The following is a 14,409-nucleotide window of genomic DNA, read 5'->3' on the forward strand; positions in this document are numbered from 1 at the left end:
GCACAGATATGTCATTGTAATAATATTCTACTGTGATACAATAACGTTTCAGAGTATATGTGTTGTCCTTGGAGAAGACTACTCGCTATTCCCGAGGTTATGAAAACGCAGAAGTGCGGTGGAGAAAATTAGTTCAGGAAAGAATGGAATCAGCACAGTAACCAATAATAATATGAATTTATAAAACATTACAGCATGGTAGGGGGCTATTAATCTTTGATTTGATGAAGAATAATATTGTATTTTCTGATTGATTCGGCCGTTACTTGATGAAGATCCATAGTAATTTCATAAACTACAACTCGCGATTTGATCTCCACAAACTTTATTTGAAAAATATATCTGCTAATACAGAAGCTTCTTCAACAGTGGTTTGAATACCACAAGTTGCTTCTTACGCTGATATTTATATACCAGAGGTAACTATAATTGAGAATGCCTACATCAAATTACCTAAACCTCTACAACCTTTATCTATCTGAGGTACCTCTTCAATTATGATTACCTGAAGCATAGTACTTCACTTCTACATCAATAATGATACAAGTTGAATATTGGTGATCTATTCAAATCCAGTTGGTCATTCATTAGAATGTTTGAATTTTTATGTTCATTAATTTCCATTGCTTCCAAATGATTTAGTTTCAAACCTTTATTTTTTATGTGTAAAATTTCGAACTCTTCGTTCAAGATATGATATTTTTCCAAAAGATGATTTGAATATGTTGAACTTGTTTTCTCAGTAACATAGCTCATATGGTGTTCCTGAATTCGATTCCTAAATGTTCTGCTAGTTTGACAGATATATACCCCAGCACACGTTTCACACTTTAATTTAAATACTTCTGATTTCTCGAATTTGGAAGTTTTGTCTTTAATGATTTTAACCAATTTTCCCAACATATTACTTGTTATATATGCAATTTTAATAGCTTGTTGCCTCAAAAATGAAGAGACTTTTTCTGTTGTTTGTCCAAAATACGTTGGAGCTCTATAATGTTGATTTTGATTATCTAACTTATCAATAGGAAAATCGTCTCAAATTGCTTTTGCGTAGACTTTTTTGGAATGTATTTTGTTTATTAATTCAGCTATAAACCCAGCTGTGAATCATGCTATTATAAGCTGATAATTTGTGTTGATATGGATGTATCCGAAGCCTTTAATGATTTCTTTATTCAGGCGCCGTATGACACCATTAATAAAATAATAAATAAAAGTCACTCACCTTCTAGGAATATGAATAAAAATATGCCTAATAGTTTCTTTACCAGATACGTGACTGAACAGGAAATTATGGATACTATAAAGTACAAACTCCAAAATAAACACACCTGTGGCACAGATGATATTTCTGGATTCCTAATTAAAAAATCACCGCCTCCATCGTCGAACCGCTCACTCATGTAATAAATGCCTCTCTTCAAGAGGGCTTATTCCCATCGAGATTGAAGAATGCTCTTGTATCTCCAATTCTGAAAAAACATGATCCGTAAAATATGGAAAATTATCGTCCCATTACTGTTCCCCCCATATTCTCCAAGCTTTTTGAATACACAATGCTTGCACATCTTGTGAACTTTCTAAAAATAAACAGTTCACTTCACCCAAACCAGCATGGTTTCCGCACTGGACATTCCACCGAGAGTGCAATTCATTGCCTTTATGTAAAAATGTTGAATACCATCAAGCTAGGACACAATCCAACTGGAATATTCTGTAACCTCAGTCGATGAACTTTATCAAATTGGAATTCTAGGGAAATCCCACGATTGGTTCAGTTCTTTTCTCGAAGGAAGAACCCAGAGAGTAAAAATTAGCCACACTAGTGCAAATAAAAAACTCACATATTTCTCATCTCCACAAGAAAATAATATTGGTGTACCTCAAGGCTCTGTCTTGGCTCCTATACTTTTTATCATCTATATAAATGAACTCCCAATAGTTTTACCGAAAGCGTTCACTTGCTTATATTCTGACGACGCTACTCTACCCCTCTCAGATAAATCAAAATTAGAACTCCAAAATAAAATATCTAACACCACTGATATCTTACACGGTTACTACAGTTTTTCATTCATTCAGGCAGTTAATTGGAAGCGAAAAATGAGTCATGTATATATCTTCTCTGACCTACATCACTGACCACTTTTCTGTAACTTGTTGCTTTCATTAGAAACAGTTAAAAATCGGACGACCATCAAATGAAAACTAAAAAATAAATATTTTGAAAAACTGAAGTATGTGATCCTGAAGTATCAGATAATCATTTTTCCAATATTTTTTAAGTATATTTGGAACAGTCCTGCCAAAATTTGTTAATTAAAAAAGAAACATAGGAAAATCAAGCCTTGGATTACTATTGGTTTTATTATTTCGATTATTCAAAGAGATAAATTTAAAATAAAACACGAAAACAGGTAAATAATGAAAAACTGTTAAATAACTTTAGACTTCATCGTAATTACTTGAATGAAACAACTGTGAAAGTTAAAAATGAGGAAAATGTCAATGAAGTATATGATAATTGCCATGCTAATCTGGTATTTTTCCATCAATTCTCAAAATTTGTAATGTCACACCAGTGTACAGGAATGGAGATAAAAAATTTATTGATAATTATAGACCAATATCATTGACGAGTTATACTACTGAAATGTTCAAAAAATATATAAAAAAAGGAGTAGTTACATTTCTTGCAAATGAAAAAAATTTCGTCAACTAAACAATTTGGTTTCAGAGAAGGAATGTCAACAGAAGATGCAATTTTCAGTGTAACTCGAAATATATATGTATATAATAGTATGAGTACTAACAAAAATGAGAGTGGATCATTTTTAGATATGAAGAAACCTTTTGATACCGTATCTCACTCTAAATTCATGGAGAAACTAACACAATAGGTACGGTATAAGAGGTGTTAGCCTTGAACTTTTTCGAAGTTACTCAAGAAACAGAAAACAGTTCGTAAAAATGAATGAATGAAAGAGTAACCAACAAATAACAAAGTGTGGTGTTTCTCAAGGCACTGTTATAGGACCTGTCCTTTTTTTGATATACATTAATGATTTACTTAATACAAATCTTGATGGTGATCTATATTCATATGCAGATGACACCGTACATGTAGTGGGTGAAAATAACTGGAATGAAACCATATTGAAGGCTGAAGTTGGCATGTCAATTTTGAAACATAACTTGAGTTATGATTTGCTCACACTCAGTATCACGAAAACTCAATTCATGACGTTTTCATGTAGTGGAAAATATCAACCAAAATTTTATGAAATAAAAATTCATAGTTCAAAATGTTTACAGAAACATTTTTGAAATTGCAAATACACTCTTAAATTAAACAGAACCCCAAAAATAAAATATTTAGGAATTTATATAGATTGTTGCCTGAAATGGAAAAAACATTCAGTCGAATTAACAAAAAATCAAGAAAAGAAAAGGTTGGGACTTCTGAGAAATATATTTAAAGTGAAAACACTATTGATGTTTTATCCTGCATTATTTTCTAATAGTATGACCTACGGAATCATAGCCTGGGGTGGTGCATATGAAAATTCATTAAAATCTGTCAAATCTATTCATATACATGTAATAAAAATAATTTTAAAAAAACCTTTCAGATTTCCATCGAAAGTTTTATTTAGAAAATATTTCATTTCAAATCTGACAAACATTTTAGAAAATCAGTATCATCTATATAAAACACATTTTGCAAATACTGAACATCAGTATAATACAAGATCAAAGACCAATAGATGCTTTCAAATTTTTGAGTGTAATCTATATTTAATGCAATAACTCTGCATATGTATTGGTTGTAAAATTTACAATATAATTCCACGAGAAATTGCAAATTTAAAAAACATTACACAATTGGATATTAGATAATAGTGAAAAAATTGGAAATGTGCTCACATTGGAAAAGTTTAGTTCAATACATGATTTATTCCACCCTCATTCATAATAAAATACTATTATAAATACATTTCTTCATTCCAATTTATTGTTTCATGAACAATATCTATTAACAGTTAACATAATCTTTGTGTGTTTATGTGTTAAAATATTATACATGTACTAACAATTTTTTAATAGTTATAGACATTCATTTGATATTGTACTTTTGTTAACATATTTGAATTTTGAATTTGAACTACAAAATTTACAACATCGATATGAAACAAATTTTGTTACATAGTTTCATGAGTGAAGTTTTTTGAATTACCTCATGATATAAAGTACTGAGTCGAACCTCAAAACAATGAGCAGCCAAAGTCCGTCGCGTATTTCTGATATGTACCACTTTTGGTGTAATCAACTGTGCCCAGTCTCTTGAATACCTCGCGTGAAAGTATCTATAGAAGAGACACAAATCTCCAATCTTTCTTATATTGAAGCAGAAAGCGGAATTGTCTGGCCTGACATTCATCTTTTACAGAAAACCGATGTTTCGAAAAAAATGTTTCTCTCTTGTCATTCAATATTATTATGAGGGTGGTTGTTTCAAGAGGGCTGTCTCTTCCAGCCATGCATGATCCACACATTTTTGTAGATAGTTCATTCTGGAATAACTGCTTTCATTTTCCCTCTGTATTCCCACATATTTCGACCCATCTGCTTTCGAAACAAGAAATATCACTCCACCTCAAACGGATACAGCTCGAAATATATATCCTAATGGTGAAATGTAGTGAATGTGACATGGCGTCTTATATCCATCACTGCATCCAGTGAGGATTTATTGTTGCTCAAACTTATACAAACTCGTCAAAATGAATTAAACTCTACAACGAAGCCGATTACTTCATTTGGTGAGTGATCTTTCAGATCAGCTGACGAGAATGCTGAACACTTGATTCGGTCGGTGGTAAGTAGTGTAAACCTTGATATCAGAACTTTAGAGGCCTTGTTAAAAATAATCAACTCCAACATCGACAGAAGATGGTACATTCTCTTCAATCTAGTAACGATCTGATGGACGTTCAGTCTGCGACTATCTTCGTTTGGTTGTCGAGCAATAGAATAGCGTGGCTTGGGAAGTTGGTCTTCTGTAATGAATATACAGGGTACTAAGTATACCAACTTTCTAATGTAGCTCACACCTATACTCGATCAAATAAACCCAGGTCAGATGGTAAGAGTACGGCTCTACTGAACTGTAAGAACCTGATTTTGTCTCCAGCGGGCCAGGCACAAAGTATATGCTCTGCTGTTTCATCGTTAATGAGGTAGTCGGATAGTCAAGGTGCAAGATTCCCACCTTGATACCCGCGACAACCTTCCCATATGAGGGTTTTTGCACGTCAGCTACACCTGACGATGCCTTAGATTCACCCGTGTAGGGCTTTTTCGCCTCTGGTTTTGGTGAATCATCACTTGAGCGCAAACGTTTGCTAACCTACTCATGAGAGGTTTGTTTCTCCACCTGAGATACATTCTGCGTACGCCACTCAAGAATTTGGTGCAAGGTGGTTTCATAAGGTACCCCACTCTTGAAGAGACGACTCAGCCGTTTCCTGGCTGCACCACCAAACCTTTTTTTTAGGTCCAGTTATTGGATAATGAGTTGGAGAGTTGAGAAGCTCTCGCTCCTGATCCGATTTACAAAGAGGTCAGTTGGAGTCATGAGCTCATCATCTGTCTCCTTTGTAGACTCGCTTCTGATCTAAATTTACAGAGAGGTCAGTTGGAGTCGTAAGCTCGACATCCATCTCCTCTGAAGACTCAGCATCAGAAATAATTATTGAGTTTACTCTGTCCAAAAAAGTCCCACGAGTAGCTAGAGAAACAAGGTCAATCACGGCATAGCACCGCATCACTGTGACAAGGCGATGCTACGACGAGAGGGCGCCCGGTATCTCGAAGGCTCCGTAGTGACATCCACTCGGCAGGGATACACACACCTTAGGATTGAGCCATCGTTGGAACGCCATTCAACCTCTTGGCAGGGATACACACACCTTAGGATTGAGCCATCGTTGGAATGCCATTCAATTAGGAAATAACAGAACCACAAGTGATTTTGTCATTCCCGTATCCAGCGGGTAAGCGTCCGATGGTCGGTTTTCTTAACCCTCACATCCCAAGCCAATGCACTCGCCAAAAACAGCATGCACAGTGGTTCAGACAGTGAAAGATGAACAAGGACAGTCAACCCGCCTACCAACTAGCTAGGAGACGTTGTCTTGATCCTTCAGGTAGCCAATAAATGCCGTGCCTGTTATGCAGTTCTGGAATTGTGTCTGTGAACCGTCATCTGAAATATAATCTGAGACAGTCATAATGGTTTACTGACGATATTCCAATTTTGATGCCCGCAGGTCCCTACCTGCGGGCATCAAAATTGAAGGCTGAACAACCAACTTCAATAAGATTGAGGAATAGAGAACTGGGAAGATATTGCTCTTGAACTAATTTTGAAGGGGGATAGTTTGGGCCATTTAGCTGAAGACCACCTTCCTTTTAGAACTAGGGTCGAATTCTCATGGCCTCGTGGCCTGTAAAGGATCTCAAAAGGTACTGTGGAATAGATATCCATCAAGACAGAGCCTGCTATAAGGTTTCCTATGACGAATGGGCTCAAAGCTTCTCTCAGTGATACTGAGTGGACTCAGAGTCCTTACGGACAGAAAAAATATCACAAACATTATATTACAAGCTCAGGCTGAAGCGCCTCATTCAGTGTGACTCTTGCCTCCAAGGGTGATACCTCAGCCAGCAGAAGTATTCTAATGCCCTTTGTTGCAGGGCGGACCTTTGGGGTGCATACATATTGATAAAGAAGTAGAAAGCCAAGAAGCTTCGTCTTTTATAGTCCCTCAAGATTTGTTGAAGTTATTCTAGAGATGTTCGAATACTCAGTTAGACATTACCATCCCTGCATTGTTCCTGCAATAAACTTCAATTAAATGTTAGGATCGTGTCCAGACCAGGAGAAATAAATTGAAATTTCGAGCGAGCGAAGCCAAATGAATTATACTCTAACATTAAACGTGTTGTTGACGTGATGTAGAGGAAAAATAAACAAGCGCAAGAACAAAGGAAAATATATATCTTGGCTTACCTTTACACTGCTTCGTTATAGCGGCGAGTTGGGATGAGCATCAGATAATAAAATTTTGTGTCCGTTGAACGTGGAATGATTTAATTTGATTTCTTGCTGTTGATAACTTTGGAAGTTGGAGGTTTGAGTGTTTGAGAGTTTTCGTTCATAGAAGTTTGACGATTGGTTTGGAAGTTAGTTATGGAACTGTTCTTATCTTAGTTCTTTGACGAAGGCATGAAATGATATATTTCTATGAACAAGCTAAAAACATATCCTTTTCAGATTAAATTTCATTTTATTTTTGATATCACCAGTACAATATAATTATTATCATGGATAACATTATCTCTGATGAATATTACTATTATTATTATGGAAAACAGAAACAAGGAATATAATAGAAATGGGATCTTCAATTTGAAAAATGCTGTTGAATAATTCAAAAACTATGCGAGAAAAGTAATAAGTGTGTAAATAGATCTGGAATTCAATGTAGAATCTATATCTGTAGTAGAATATAGAATGCTTTTGTTTGAAGGTGGTTGACAATGTTTCGTGGTGCATTTCATTAGTTCGGACATCCATTGTATAATATGATATAAGTTGATTTGGAATTCCTGAAAGAATCTATAAAAAATCAAAAAGATTAGCTGAAAAATAACAATTATTATAAGGCAAAATTGCAATGAAATACAAGCAACAATCAAAAAATCAAAAAATTGAAGTACTAACACGAGATGAAAATTAAAAATTATTAACAAAAAATGAAAATTTAAATATTCCAAGCTTTCGCTTATCACCTAGAGTGCTTTCACCTATCCCCTCTTCCCCCTCTCCGCTTCATCGGTTTTCTCGGGAGCTGATCGTTTAGCTGTAGTTGGTCGTGTTCCGTTTGATCATAGATTTCCATATGTTGCGTATCTCTACGCAAGTTTTGCTAAATGCGTTGTTGGACAACATATATGCGGCTTCTTCGAACTTTCTCCCAGCCAGTGTTCCTTCTTGTAGATGATTTTAGCTTCAGACCACTTGATGTTGTGTTGATAAGTCCAAACATACTCTGCTATTCCTGAATTGTTGGTTTCTCCTCGCTGTGTGTGTTTCTTGTGATCTGCAATGCGAACTTTCAATGGCCTCTTAGCGAGTACGGTAAATGCAAATCTTGGAATCGCAGTCCGCGTTTGGTGGCCTGGTTTTCGTGAAGCTGCTACGGATAGTGTTCCCAGATCTGACCCAATTTTTTTTATTCTTTCCGACAATCCTCTGGTGAAGAGAAGTACAAGTACTGGTTGTGGTGGCTTTTCTTCCTTGTTAGGATCTTGCTGTCTTTTAGCCAAAGTCTGTTCCACCATCACTTTGGAGTAACCATGCCATTGAAGGTGATTTTTGATGATGCCTAGTTCCTTTTCAAGACCTTCCTTTGTATAACAGAGCCCGAAAGCACGATCTGCTAGAGTCTTGATGATTTCTCTCTCAGTCGATTGATGATGGTTGGATGCCTGGTTCAGATACTGTCCCGTGTGAATGTGTTTTCGGTATGCAGATGTTTTCCATTTGGTGTCGATCCTCTTCACCAATACGTCTAAGAAGGGCAAATCGTTGTGGACTTCCTTCCCCATTGTGAAAGTAATGGAAGGACTTACGTTGTTGATGTGCTTCAGGAAGGTGTCAAGTTTTGCATTTCCCTTGTTCCATATTATGAAAGTGTCGTTCAACGTATCTCAACTAGATGGAGCTCTTCAATAGCCAGAGTTTCAAACTCTGGCTAATCTTTTGAATTTTCCATAGATTCTTTCAGGGATTTCGAATCAATTTATATCATATCAGATAATGGAAATCCGAACCAATGAGAAGAGAATGCTTTATAGAAATAAAACAGTTAGAGTCCACTTTGGAGAAAATCGGAAGTGTTCGAATCATGGAAATTATTCAAACTGTACTCAACTTACTCAATTTTCCTATGTATATTTTTTGCAATAGTTATCGACGCAGTCCCTGTATTTCTTGTACAATTTTCATATTCGTTTCTTGATTAAGAGCAAGAAAGCGACACCTGTGCCAGTCGGAATGACTAGCTCTTGATTTTAAAAGTCGAAGCCGCAGGTCGGTTCTCACTGTTGACCTTATTGATTACACTAGGATAGAAGACACTTACCAATAAAATAAGGAATATGGTTTACCCGAAAGTTTTGATATGATTCTGCATCCTCAACTTTGAAATTACTGAATTAACAAAAATACTGATTAATCACTATTGAACATAAATTGTCCCTGTATAAAAAAATCACACTGTCCATAATCTGAATTTTTCTATTATTTCCAATAGTTTCTTCAATAGGGAAAATAAGGTCTTACCCCTAGGTTCTTACCCTTAGGTTTAATGCACTGAACCTCACAATTTCTAATCGGAATCCTATTTCCATAAAACCCAGGAAACTCAAGGCTTTTGTTTTACACTCCCCCAAACAGACTTCTTGAGATGCGGGACTACAGTATAGCCAGACACGTTGTGTCCAATTCAATCCTCTTTTCATGCATCCACTTGTTTTTCTGCAATTGATGGCTTTTACACTTTCATTGATTCTTATGCTTGGATGCTTTTCATGATTTCAAGCTTTACTTAAATAACTACTACGTATTCTCTATATGAGTCCAGGCAGAGAAAAAGACCCTTTCTCAATTGTTTTCCTTCACACATAGAATCGATTTCAGTTCAAAACTGAGGAAATGTTACCACCTGTTCAATCAGACCCTTCAGAGCCCGTAGAGATCCTCCAGGGTCACAGAGCTTCTTTGTGTTCCGATTGTCTCGCAAATAAAAAATGAAAAGGAGAGAAATGAAATGTAACATTCTCTTTGTGTAAGATGTTGATCTTCTTCTTTTCTCTTACCCTTTTGTCGCCCAGAACAATAATTATAAGATTTCAACTGGAAAACAAATTGGTATGGAAACCATGCAGTGCGATCAGAGACTTTTAATAAATAAAAAAGTTGATGAAGTAAAGTCTAACGAAAAACATAGAATAGAAGTGTTAGTACGAAATATTTCGTAATGATTTGGATTGTATTACTTAAGTAAAACGTGCCGCTTTACATGTTTTGTACACGTTTCGGAGATTTTATGAATGTCTTTATCGCGTGAGTAGGAATATCCAGACTATTTTCGTGGTTGAACGAATGTATCTATCTTATACCTATGAAACGGTTTCAGAGACAAAAAGCGTAGTCTCATGAATGTACAGTATGTACACGGGTGGTGTTATACTTGAATTAAAATATGTCCTCTTCAGGTTACATTTGCGAATTCGACTCAAATATCTTAATGTTTTTCATATGGAGAAATACATTTTTTGGTTGTACTGCAATAATATTTAATTTTGGAAATATTATTTGAAATTGTTTCAAGTCCGATGGACATAATTTGCACAAAGCTGTTAGTCATGAGAATTTCGAATATTCGTGTTGAGACTCAATAGTTCTCGAAATATTAAATTCTGATTTGAATAATCTTATATATAAAAATGGATGTTTGTTGGTTGGTTGGTTATACTTGTCATGTATAAGTAATTTTTCATAGAGAAGGTTTTTAGGCTATACATTTTTCTGTGAGTCGCCACTAGATGGCGCTGTAGAACAATTTTTTGAAAGCACTGTTCTAGAACGCTGCGCACGCCTAAGTTCGTTGATGCTGTCAAAACATTGGAACATAGTATGAGTTTCGTTTCTGACATGGTGGTGGGCGGACGTGCCGATAGCGACCGTTCACAAATAAGGTACGCGGACGCTACTGTTGGAGGTGGAACTCATGTTGTGTATGTCCGCCGTTTTCTAACGTGCATGCAAAAGTTGAAAAAGTGATTATAAACATTGTTTTAGTTTATTTGAATAAATAGTGCTCCCATTAACGCCAGTTGGAGGCCGGGTGGACCGGATGTCCACGTGGGAGTAGGATTGCAATTAATAATCTTTAATGAAAAAGACGTAAAATTTATATGTATGTATATGTCCGACGTAGATAGACGTGCATTTTAGAAATAATAAATTGGAATAATAAAAATGGGGTGCAGTATTGCGTAAAACAAGACTTCTGCACTCCCTGGACAAAGTTTATATTATATTTTTTGATATAATAAAAAAGAGTACTGATCATAATAGCGCTACCTGGAAGCTGGGACCATAATCAAGCTGAAGAAGAAGAAGCAGTATAGTACTAGCATATTATAAATATCTTCTGACAAAAAATGTATTAGAAATCTGTTAGGAATAAAGGATGTGGAAACATATATTTACACAAATGGTGTCTTCAATTTGAGAAAATAAAATGAAATTTTCAACATCAACTTCAATGATTCTTCGGTTTTTGAGTAGATGCAATTTTTAACTCATTAACTTCCAGTACGTTGTTATTTCACAACCATCAAAAACCCCATGTAAACTTTGAAAGCCTTTCATAAATTCATGAACATGTAAAATATTGGATAATGATTTTGTATTCAACTTGCTCAACCTCAAATTAGGAAGTTACATAGGATTCCTACTATACTGTTGAAGTTGTTCTAGCAGAGCTAATAACGAAGACGTATCTTATACCTTCATTAGGAGGTAAATTTGTAAATTTAGTGAGGCAAACTTTTTTCACGGAATTCGCTGACGAAGACTAACAGTTCAATTATCAAAAGAAAAAGGATGATGGAAGTGTTTCAGATTCCGAAAATGAATCAGTTATTGATTTGACTAATGAATCAAAATTCAATGAGGATTGTTTAGGCAAGAAAAATGCAAAATTCTGTGAGTCATTCCTTTGATAATGAACTGATTCTTCCTGACAAGATTCAAGTTTTCCGAAAGAAATTTAGAAGATGTTTTGGTATTGGAAGTGCATTTCGACACTTATTGGATTTTTTCGAAGAGTTTTTAGGAATTAAAATTTCAGTGAACGAAAGACTATGGCTACCTACTCCTTCATCCTCGTACAAAAATGAAAACATTCCAAAAGGAAGAAGAAGAGAATTCATCACAAAGATATATAGATCATACATTCAAGTTACTTTCAGATACTAACTGGATATACAAGTAAATGTCCTCTAGAAACAACTACTTTCATGAAAACATTGGATTACACGAAAGAAAAAGTACTTTCGAAACAACTACTTCCATGAATATTACTAAAGTTTTCCACAACACCGTTATTTTAACACCTCGACACGGTTTTCGATCACCAAGTGATCATCTTAATGAAAATGATTAAGATTGAGAGGATACCTAATTCAGGTACAGGTATCATCACAACAGACTATCTGAGTCAATATAAACATGCTTCACGCATTTTACCTAATCCAGGTACCTACAGGTATTAGCACCAAACTACCTTAGCCAACATGAATAGGCTTGATGGAATTTACCTAATCCAGATACAAGTGTTATCCGACCATACTCTCTGAGTCGGTATACATGCTTGACGCAATTCACCTATTTCAGGTATAGGTATTATTAAACCAGCCAACATGAACAGGCTTGACGCAATTCACTCAATCCAGGTACAGGTATTATCACACCAGACTATGTGAGTCAACTTGAATAGGTACAGGTATTATCACTCCAGACTACCTGAGTCAACATAAACATGTTTTATGCAATTTACCTAATCCAGGTACAGGTATTAACATACTAAACTACCTGAGTTGCCATAAGTATGCTTTATGCAGCCATAATATTTTGTCATCGGAAATAGTTCAGGATATATAAACCTCTGAAGAAGCTAGCCACGCGCGCCAGCGAAACGTCTGGAAGAAATTCCAAAATTCAAGTCAACAATACCTAAGTAACAAAAAAATTTTTATGGAATCGGAAATAATGAGGAGCTACAATTATCAGTTATCTGGGTGATGAAAATGCCTGAAAGGGTCTGGAATTTAATGTAAACAAATATATTCGTCAGATGCTATCATTTCATCATTTTCCACAACAAAAAAGGCGACAAATACATTATTAAAAAATTGTTATTAGACACATAGCTGAAAGCAAGTGTGATGAACATGGCCGAAGATTTATTTAAAAACGTGAATTTACAGTGAATTTCGACTCCTCCAGAAAACGATGAAATGAACTTGATTTTCGTTCATTCACCAGAAAGGTTTCCACAAAATTGTTCTGAAAAAATTAAAGACGTGTGACTGGAACTGTAAAACAATCCAGTTGAATATCAATAGGCGAAGTAATACTTGAGGAACTAGTATAGTTCACGTTCTGATGACGCCAACTCGGTTGTTGAAACACATGTTGAGATGAGTTTTATAGTTTTGTTATGTGAAACATTGGCAATGTTCAATTGTCACTATAGTCACGTATTGTTTGAATCGATTGCATTTTTTTGTGCGATGAAAACTCTTGTTTTTTTATTCAATAATGGGTTAAATTAAGTTACAATGGAGTTTTCTCGAGTTGTTCATTGATCAGTTGTCGGTCTTTCTAAGATCAACAGTTATCAAAAGTGCAAACTTGTACGAGTTGGGGATTGAGCAGGGTTTACTTTTGACGTACGATCAAATGTTCTTCCAATTCAGAACAATTCAATAATTGTACGTTATCCTCTATGGTTTTGGTTTATCGTCCAAATTTTCGATGATGATTCTGTTCATAATTCATATCCGGAATATCAACACAATGGCAATTCAAATATTGGTATTAATGCATATGGATTACAGTGGAATTCCAATTACGGTACGGTTCGATTTCGAGCTTGCTCAGGACTTCAAGAGTATTGAGTATGACATGGATGAAAATTAATGTGATGAAATTCATGATATGATTTTGGAACTGTAGTTTGACAGGAAAAATAATTTGTTGGATTTACCAAAGATTGATAAGTTTTTAATTTTAATGGAAATATGAGAAAAAGAAAAATTCATCTTTGGCACTTAACTTTTCCTAACACTTGTTGTTGTTGTTAAAATTTATGGTAATATTAATATGACATGACAAATGGTTATCTGAGTTAGCCCCAGAAAATTACGAAAAAAAATGCATTGATAGAGAGCCCAAAAGTATCTGGAATACCTTGTAAGTACCTTGTAAGTAAGACAGGCAACACATTCAATCTGACCAGAGTATTCGTGTTATATAATTTTTTTTCTGCACCATGAGAGCTATATGACTCATTCATTCCTTTGAAGTTTTCGAGAATTTCATCAGTTCGGACTTCCATTGTCTAATACAATATAAATTGATTTGAAATCCCTGAAAGAATCTGTGAAAAAAATTAAAAAAGAATAACCGAAAAATAACAATTTCATTAAACGAAAATTGAAATTACAAAGAAATAATATACAAGCAACAACCAAAAAAAAAAA

This window comes from Leptinotarsa decemlineata, unplaced genomic scaffold (genome assembly GCF_025532065.1).
Source record: "Leptinotarsa decemlineata unplaced genomic scaffold, Ldec_3_MD MMD2_tig00001719_RagTag_RagTag, whole genome shotgun sequence".
Lineage (NCBI taxonomy): Eukaryota > Metazoa > Arthropoda > Insecta > Coleoptera > Chrysomelidae > Leptinotarsa > Leptinotarsa decemlineata.